General features: G+C 42.4%; 1 pseudogene across 1 annotated transcript in view; it reads left to right on the top strand.

Moving 5' to 3' along the window:
* Positions 1–9,830, top strand: part of LOC308610764 (centrosomal protein of 78 kDa-like) — a 425,259-nt pseudogene that overhangs the window by 345,887 nt on the left and 69,542 nt on the right. The window lies entirely within an intron of this gene.

Genomic DNA, 9,830 nt, shown 5'->3' with positions numbered 1-9,830 from the left:
GAGCTGTAGAGCCACAAGTTTCCCACGATACAGCCTTAGCAGAGGCTGTTAAGGCAGTGACAGAAAATTTGTACTGAGGGAAATAGCAGAAGAGTTTGCCTACAATTCACGAAAAGGATCCCTGCACTTGGCCTGAAGGAAATCAGCAAAATTTGTAACAGCTTGTGTATTTGTATGCGGGATTGAGAATGAATTTCATTTTTTAATTTCTCTGAATTATCACATAAGATTCAGAAGATGCTCTCTCTGCCTAGAAGCCACCCCACTGGGATAACTATGCCTACGGAGTGCCTTTGCCTATGACTCCTACTTGCTAACAGACTGGCAGCCTGGCCCCAGGGCCTGGTCGCTGCTCCCAGTGCAATGGTGGATATGGTGTCAACGGTTGCAAAATCAAAGCCCCTTACATCCTCTCCATGCCTCTGTCCCACCCCCAACCCCACTCACCATTGATGTTCAGGAAGGGGAAGGTGTCCTGGATGGGAACGTGGTGCTGTGACTGGTTCAGCTCATCTTCCTCATCTTCTTCATCCACACCATTATCTTTCTCATCCCAAGGAGCAGATCCAGTGGATCCTACCCGAGAAACACACACACACACACACACAAAGGTCAAAAGTGAGGCGCTCACGTTGCACTGTCATCCCTGCAGCTGACCCACTGTTCAAGCTAGGCACTGCCAGCACAGAGGTTCCTTGGGTTCAGTGTGCACCCTCAATGCCAAAGAGTGGGAACCAAGGGTGTTCACCCCACTCCCAGCTCCTCCTACGGAGCCCCAGTGCAAGCTCTCATCCCCTCCCCTATCCAGGAGCTGCAGACCCTACTCCCTTCTCCTAGAAATCTTTTAATTCCTACTCTAAACCCCTTTCTACACATTCGCATCCCTTCTAAGGACCCAAGGAGCACAGCTTCTCTCCTTTATAAGCTTAATGTGAAGACAGACCCTTCCCTCATGGCAGAGCCTCACTAGATTCACTGGAGGTCAAGTCTAAATTATCTGGCTCTTAGTCAGAACTGGCTAAACATTGAGTAAATATAGGGATCAGGTGGTATTCTCCTAGGAAAAATACCATACAAATTAAATGATCACTTACCCATCATTTATAAAGAGAACTTAATAGCCTTCATAATGTCATGGCAATTGATTCTTACAACAGCCTTTGAAATACGCAGGAAAGATGAGAACCCAGATTTTATAGTGGAAGAAGCTGAGGCTCAAAACGTTGAATGACTTGATTCAATGTCCCACAAGTAGTGAAATGGAAAGACCGAGGTTTATAACTCAGACCTTCTAAGTTTTAAGCCCTCCTTCTTCTAAACTACCTGGCCTCTCTTCTCAGTGTTGAGTCCCAAGAGAAGTTATTTTTTATAGAACTCAATACCCCCTCTTCTTTCTAATGCTTTACTGTTCCACTGGGTGGGCAGGAAGACTGTGCTGAGTTTATATCTTTTGTTCTCTGGGTTCTTTCTAGGGACAGCATTTCTTGCTTTGTTTACCAGTCTTCAACTTTGTAAGCGAGGCGACTTTCAAGTCGACTATCGCTTTTAGGGTCCAGCCCGGAACTTGGCACACTGTCCACCTTCTCCCCAGCAGCTGGGGCCTCACCTGGGTTAATGATAGAGCCCTGGGGCTGGGAGATGTCACACACTTGATATATCTTCACTGGGTTCATGGGCACCTCCTTGGTGCCGTCGTACATCAGGTTGAATTCCCTGCTCTTGTTGAGCGCACAGCGGAGCTGGGCCTTCAATTTAGCTGGGTCGGGGTCGTCCACCCCTTCCTGGTACTTCCCCTGTCTCCACAGCCCAGGCCTGAGGGATAGGAAACTGCAGTGAGTGCCTGCTTGTTGCCCAGAAACACTGGAAAGTGTGCCCGCCCTCCCTCGTACAGACACAGATACACACAGCCCTGCCTGACCGCCCCATCACCCCAACTCCAATTTACAGAGACTGCAGCAGAAAACACCATGTTGGGGACCAGGCAAGGCAGGGCCTGAGAGAAACTAAGCCAAATGCAAATACAGTATTTTAAAAAGAGGAGCCTCATCTCAAGTGCTTGTGCCAGCATCATCTGTCAAGACAACAATGGCCTTAATGAAGGGTTGAAAATAAAGAAAAATCTGGAACACGTATACACCAAAATACTAATGGTAACTTTTGGATAGCAAGACTTCAGGTAATTTTGTTTTGTTTTGCTTGCCTTATTTGTTTTTCACATGAATTGCTTATATAATAAGAAGAGAAAGGGAGGTGGCGTATGATATGAAGAATTTAGGCTTGCTGTTCCCTCTCCCTTCAGTCTTTAATCTGATGCACAAATAACTGTTGAAACCAAGTACCTTTAGGAGTAGCAGCCCATAGGAGGGCAGGAAGCACGCTCTGGGGGTTCAGCTGGCCTCAGTGCGAGGCTGAGGGCCTCAAGTCCTAATAAACTCACACCACCTGCCTTTCCCTGCTTCCTCAAACTCCCACATTGGGAACATTTTGCTGGGAACACCAGTGGCTGGTGGCCTGGGCCAAAACCAGTGTGGCCCCGCCTCTCTGGTTTTCAATTTCCAGGTCTAACAGGCATTTATGTGTCTGTTCACGGGATATCAGCCCTCCCCCACTGTTAACCTATCTCAGATGTCTACACTTTCTTCAGGGCTGTGACGTATGTGCTGGTGCAGAAAAGGGGGATGTCTTTTGCAGAGGACTCAAGATCAAGAGAACGAGATGGACCGGCCAGACTGCTCCCACTTGATGTTAGGAAGATAAGGTCGCCATGTAGTTAGAATTCTACAGCGGAACATAGCCTATAGAGTCTATGGGTTTGTGGATCCACAACTTTTATTTTTTCAGTAATGCCAACCAAGCTCGTAAGAGACTGACATATAATCCAGAATGCCAGTCTACTCGTTTTCAAAGGGGGATAAAGCTGGTCAGTGACCAGCATGGTTAAGTCCAATAACCTGGACATAACCATGTATGATCTCAACCAGTAACTCCTGTATCTGGTTTCTAATGACAATTCCAAGAACATAAGACCCACTCAACATTTAAATCCAAATTTTCAGATGACTCCAAAGCTAAATGGAAATGATTTGATATTGAACTCTAAATCTGCATTATCTAGACTATCTCTTACCCAGTTGGGTAACCCAGAAGCGACAGTAAGAGGCTCCTGCTTTCCCAAAAATCACAGGGCGTAAAGATGAAAAGCACTGGAAAGGCAAGACCCCCAGTGAATTTGCAAAGCTGCTCTTGTGTCTTTGTCTTTTTGACCTTGAAGCCAGGAGAAATTCTAAAAATACAAATGTATTAATTTTTAAAACTTGACTTTACTGAATATTGTTCAGATCCCCAAGCCTACAAAAATAATTGTATTTTTTTAAAAATGCTCCCTCTTCAGACTGTACTACAAAGCTACAGTAATCAAGACAGTGTGGTACTGGCACAAAAACAGAAAGATAGATCAATGGAACAGGATAGAAAGCCCAGAGGTAAACCCACGCACATATGCTCAACTTATTTTTGATAAAGGAGGCAGGAATGTACAGTGGAGAAAGGAAAGTCTCTTCAATAAGTGGTGCTGGGAAAACTGGACAGGGACATGTAGAAGTATGAGATTAGATCATTCCCTAACACCATACACAAAAATAAGCTCAAAATGGATTAAAGACCTAAATATAAGGCCAGAAACTATCAAACTCTTAGAGGAAAACATAGGCAGAACACTCTATGACATAAATCAGAGCAAGATCCTTTTGGACCCACCTCCTAGAGAAATGGAAATAAAAACAAAGATAAACAAAAGGGACCTAATGAAACTTAAAAGCTTTTGCACAGCAAAGGAAACCATAAACAAGACCAAAAGACAACCCTCAGAATGGGAGAAAATATTTGCAAATGAAGCAACTGACAAAGGATTAATCTCCAAAATTTATAAACAGCTCATGCAGCTCAATAGCAAAAAAACAAACAACCCAATCCAAAAATGGGCAGAAGACTTAAATAGGCATTTCTCCAAAGAAGATATACAGACTGCCAACGAACACATGAAAGAATGCTCAACATCATTAATCATTAGAGAAATGCAAATCAAAACTACAATGAGATATCATCTCACACCAGTCAGAATGGCCATCATCAAGAAATCTAGAAACAATAAATGCTGGAGAGGGTGTGGAGAAAAGGGAACACTCTTGCACTGCTGGTGGGAATGTGAATTGGTACAGCCACTATGGAGAACAGTATGGAGGTTCCTTAAAAAACTACAAATAGAACTACCATATGACCCAGCAATCCCACTACTAGGCATATACCCTGAGAAAACCATAATTCAAAAAGAGACATGTACCAAAATGTTCATTGCAGCTCTATTCACAATAGCCCGCAGATGGAAACAACCTAAGTGTCCATCATCGGATGAATGGATAAAGAAGATGTGGCACATATATACAACAGAATATTACTCAGCCATAAAAAGAAACGAAACTGAGCTATTTTTAATGAGGTGGATAGACCTAGAGTCTGTCATACAGTGTGAAGTAAGTCAGAAAGACAAAGACAAATACCGTATGCTAACACATATATACGGAATTAAAAAAAAATAAAAATGTCATGAAGAACCTAGGGGTAAAACGGGAATAAAGACACAGACCTACTTGAGAATGGACTTGAGGATATGGGGAGGGGGAAGGGTAAGCTGTGACAAAGCGAAAGAGAGGCATGGACATATATACACTACCAAACGTAAGGTAGATAGATAGTGGGAAGCAGCCGCAGAGCACAGGGAGAAAAGCTCGGTGCTTTGTGACCGCCTGGAGGGGTGGGATGGGGAGGGTGGGAGGGAGGGAGATGCATGAGGGAAGGGATGTGGGAACAGATGTATATGTATAACTGATTCACTTTGTTATAAAGCAGAAACTAATAAAAAATAAATGAATAAATAAATAAATAAATAAAATACAAAAAATACAAAAATAAAAATGCTCCCTGCCTCAAAGGAGTTTACAATCCCTTAAAGGAGACAGATGAGTCAATAGATCAGAAATATAGATACTATGTGAACACCAGTAAAACTGCCTAATCCATAAAGAGTCGGGGGGTAGGTATGGTTGGCCAAGTTTATCAGAATTTATGATTCTAGGGCTGAATCTTGAACATGGGTAGAAATTAACCAGGTGAGAAGCGTGGGTCAAGATACTCTAAGCAGAAGAAGCTTTATGGGCAAAGGCAGAGGCTGAAAAGCACAGTGCTTAGGGGACCTACAAGCAGTTCAGCTTGCGTGGAGGAAGCATGAGATGAAAGTCTGGGCTTGTAAGTAGGAACCATGCCAAGGAGTTTGGACCTGATTCTTAGAACACTGAGAACCACTGAGAGATTTAAGCAGGTTGAGATGGGATCAGATTTAAGTTTTAGAAAGAACCCTCTAGCTGCAGGACTGAAAAGGGTTTGGAGGGAGGCAAGGCATGAAGATAACACATAGTCTCTATATAATCCATATAATAGTGTCACTAGGGTCTGAACTAAGGAGGTGGCGGTAGGGATAGAGGATACAGGTAACGAAGGAGCCGTTAAAGACGCTGACTTGACAGAGCTTGATGAGGAACTGATTCCTTGAAGAAGGTGAGAGAGAAATCAAGGATGATTCCCTGGTTTAGGGTTTGGGAGACTGGGTGGGTGGTGATGCTGGCCACTGAGATAGGAGCAGGTTTAGAAAGATGATTTCCCTTTGGAAATGTCGGAGTTCAAATGTCTGTGGAAGGCCTAGGGGAGGAGGCCCAGCATGCCCAGGGCAGTTTTTTATCCCCACTCACCTCTCACATCACCTGAGGGACCCTCCCTGCCTGCCTCCAGCCTGGAAGAAGGTCCACCAGATTACTGACATCTCTGCCCTGTGAGCAAGGACCAATTTCTTTTCATTTCTGTATCCCTGCTCAGGCTTTAGCACACAGTAGGTCAATGTGTATTTGTTGAATTGCCTCAAATTTACAGAAATACACTTCTTGGGGAATGAATAAGTTGCTATTACAGATGCAAGACCAGAAAAACAGCCATGAGCAGAAGGCCAAGGAGACACTGCAGAAAGTGCTGGAGGAGAAAATGTGTTGCAGAACAGCAACTGCAGAGCAAACAGGTGTGGGGATGCTCCATAATCCTTGGGGCTGGGAACCCTGGGGCAGTCTGGGTGGCAAGGGAGCCAGCTGCACAACTCCCTGGAACCCCCAAGGCACCACCCTCTCCTCTGATCTCCCTCAGCGGTCCCTGGTCCTGGCCGAGCACAAGTGTGAAGAGTGGAAGAGCCAGTACGAGAGTCACCCCCAGCATGCAACTGTCCCCTACCCTGCCAGCCCAGTAATCATGAATGCCGTCTTCCTTCTCTTTTTTACAATGTGGTACATATGGATTTTTTTTTGAATGAGATTTAACCAGCTTTTAAACCTTTCTTCTTTCTAACAGTATCAGTACTCTCTGACTCTCCAAATGCGCCTTTTCAAGTTGATTTAATTTATGGAAAAATCACCCTTCATACTTTCCCTTTCTTTTTTAAACCTCCCCATGGTAGTGGAATGTAGTAGAAGGAGATTTGGCCTGGGAGTTTGGACACCAGGGTTCTAGCGGCAGTAACCCACAGTTACACACGTTATATTATTAAAGAAAAAAGTAACTTACAGAAATGTATGAGGCCATTATGCACATACACACAAACATATATTCACTCATATATCCATAAAAAAGTAGTCTGGAAGGTTCTATAAAATGTTAAAGGTGTTCATCCCACGGTGGAGGAGATATACGTTAACTATATTACCCTCTTAAATTTTTACAGTAAATATATATTACTTTTATAATTTAAAAAGCCAAACTTTTCATTTTTAAAAACCTAAAACATGAAAGAAAACTGGAAAACCAACAAAATTAAAACAATCCCTAAGTCTGAGGCGACGATTTTTTTATCCGAGTCCAAGTGATGAATGAAAATACTAAGAATGGTGTGTGACACCTCAAAGTATAGAAAAAAATACAGTAAGGCAAGTAGGCATTAAGATAATAGAATATAAAAAGTTACCCAGATATATTCAGACAATGGACTACTATTCCAGTAATAAAAAGAAATGAATTACTAATATGAGCTACACGGATGAGTCACAACAACATGAGGAGCCAAAGAAGCCACGTGCAAAAGGGTACTTGTTGTATGCTTCCATTCATATGAATTTCTAGAATAGGAAACACTAATACATAGTGAAAGAAAGCATGTCAGTGGTTGCCTGATGCCAGGCCTGGGAAACTGACTGTAAAAGGACAAGAAGGAACTTTTTGCAGGTATTGGAAGTGTTCTGTATCTTGACTTTGGCGACGACAATAGAGATATACACATTTGTCAAGACTTATCAAATTACATGCTTAAAACGGGTACACCTCGTTGAATGTAATTCATACTTCAATAAAGTTGATTTTAAAGTTAAATTAAAAAGTCACCTATGGGGACTTCCCTGGTGGCACAGTGGTTAAGAATTCGCCTGCTAATGCAGGGGACGTGGTTTCAAGCCCTAGTCTGGGAAGATCCCACATGCCGCCGAGCAACTATGCCCGTGCGCCACAACTACAGAGCCTGTGCTCTAGAGCCCGTGAGCCACAACTACTGAGCCCGTGTGCCACAACTACCGAAGCACACGTGCCTAGAGCCCATGCTCCACAACAAGAGAAGCCACCACAGTGAGAAGCCGGCGCACTGCAACAAAGACACAATGCAGCCAAAAATAAATTAATTAATAATAATTTTTTAAAAAATAGTCACCTAGATGTCTGAGTGAGACAGAGTTCCTTTAAGCTTTCAGTCCCAGCTCTTCTCTGAAGCCTCCCCTAATCTACCCTGGCAGCATGTGACCACTTTGCATCTCTTTAACACCTTATATTTATCGGTTCCATTCAGATTTGATGCTTGAAAAGTTTTGTATATTTTATGTCTATCTTCCATTCAACTTGGTTCCTCTAAGGCAGGAACAATCATCTCTTTCATAAATTGAGACCATTACAAAAACAGAATTATGTTCCCTTTCCTCTCAATCAGGGGAATTTGAAGTAGGATTGATGAAATCCTGGAAATCATAAGCAAAAATGTCATTTCTGCATTTTTATGGCCACAGGGTCCTGTTTTCATCAGATTCTTGAAGATATCACAGAGCCCAACAATGTTAAGAATCTCTGCTTTGAATCCATGTGCTTTCACCCAGCTCTGTGGTACAAGGCACCCTGCCCCTGGGGCAATCTGTCTGTGGTCCCTGCAAAGATGATAAACCCACATCAGAGACACTCACTCTTCTGCATGTCAGTGGACTCCACTGCCAGCTCTTCCTCCACAATGACGTCACTCTCGCCATCTTCAAGATTCATTTCTGTCTCATCTAGAACACTGTCTTCTTCCTCTTCCTCCTCCTCATCTTCCTTGGAGACATCCTTTAATGTGGCAAGTAGTCTGTTGTAACCAGAAACTTGTTCTGGTTCACTCTATGCTTCACTTTCAGAACTTGAAGTATCTATAAACTCTCCGACTAAAAGGAAAATGGGGATTTTAAAAACAAAAATTATACTGTTCTTGTTGCTACCCCACGACTATCATCAGGCCCACAGTGGAACCAAGTTCAGACTTTTCTAGATAAAAACTAGCTTTTCTGCAAATATCCAGTCCTATCTATTCAACCAGACCGAGCACCAAATTTGTTTCAAACAGCTAATCTAGCTATGATTCTAGAAGCGCTTCCTCTTCTTTGAACTGCTCATGTTCCACATGGGAAGACAGCAAACTAAACACACGGAGCTTTAGGTTATAAGGCGATCTAACCTATGTGTCAGACATTTGGCACCTTTAAAGGAGCAACAGGAAAACTTACAACAAAAAAGTGTACTTTATTTCTGAGTCTGTGGTAATGAAATAAGACCTTTGATGATTTTGCACTCTATTTTATGTTAAGCAAACATGACATTCCCTCTTAGGATTCACCAAGAGCCCTCTGGTAAGCCTCCTTAACAGGTTCTAACAGGCTAATCTCTCAGGACAGTTTCATACTCTATACTATATTAGTTATCACAATGGCATTTTAACAGACATCTGCACTTAAAACTAAGCAATATTACTAAAGTATAGCTTACATCTAAAATCAAAGAGAGTGGAAATGTAGCCAAACTTTACTACCATATATAATCTTAAAAGTAACAGTCCAGAATCTACTATCATAAAGAAGGTATAAAGCATTACCAGTTGACAAGTCTGTGGTTTTGCTTCCTTTCTGGAAACCCTGAGAAGAAACAGGCAATGTTAAACTTTAACTACTGGTAGGTAGCAATTAGGAAAAGTCTAATGATACAACTTTAAATGAACATGGCAGACTATACCGTTATAACTACATCATATCTATTGTCAAGTAAAAACTCCATATGCATTTGGACAGGTTTTGGAAGGATATGCCAAATAGATAATAAGAGACGAATGAAAAAGTCTAACAAGACCACATGACAAATACTACAGTCACACAGTAACAGGCTCTCATCCAAAAGATGGGAAATTTTGGCAAATAAAAGCCCTCGGGGTTCACCTTTTCTAGCAAATTTCTTAAGTAGACTATCCCTCTAACTGTTGATAAAGCAGCCCAAAGGGGGGGGATGAGCACTAAGATCATAACTGAGAGTCTGGACACTTAGAGAGGAACCCACAACTACCCAAACATTAGTTTCCTCATGGTCATTGAATAGATAGGTGATGTCGAGGGTCCCAAGCAATTCTTTTTTTATTTTTTTTAACTTATTTATTTATTTTTGCCTGCTATGGGTCTTCGTTGCTGCGC

This window comes from Mesoplodon bidens (assembly GCF_964165515.1).
Source record: "Mesoplodon bidens genome assembly, contig: HAP1_SCAFFOLD_178, whole genome shotgun sequence".
Lineage (NCBI taxonomy): Eukaryota > Metazoa > Chordata > Mammalia > Artiodactyla > Ziphiidae > Mesoplodon > Mesoplodon bidens.
Note: the sequence above shows the minus strand (reverse complement) of the source record. Positions and strands in the feature narration are given on the sequence as shown.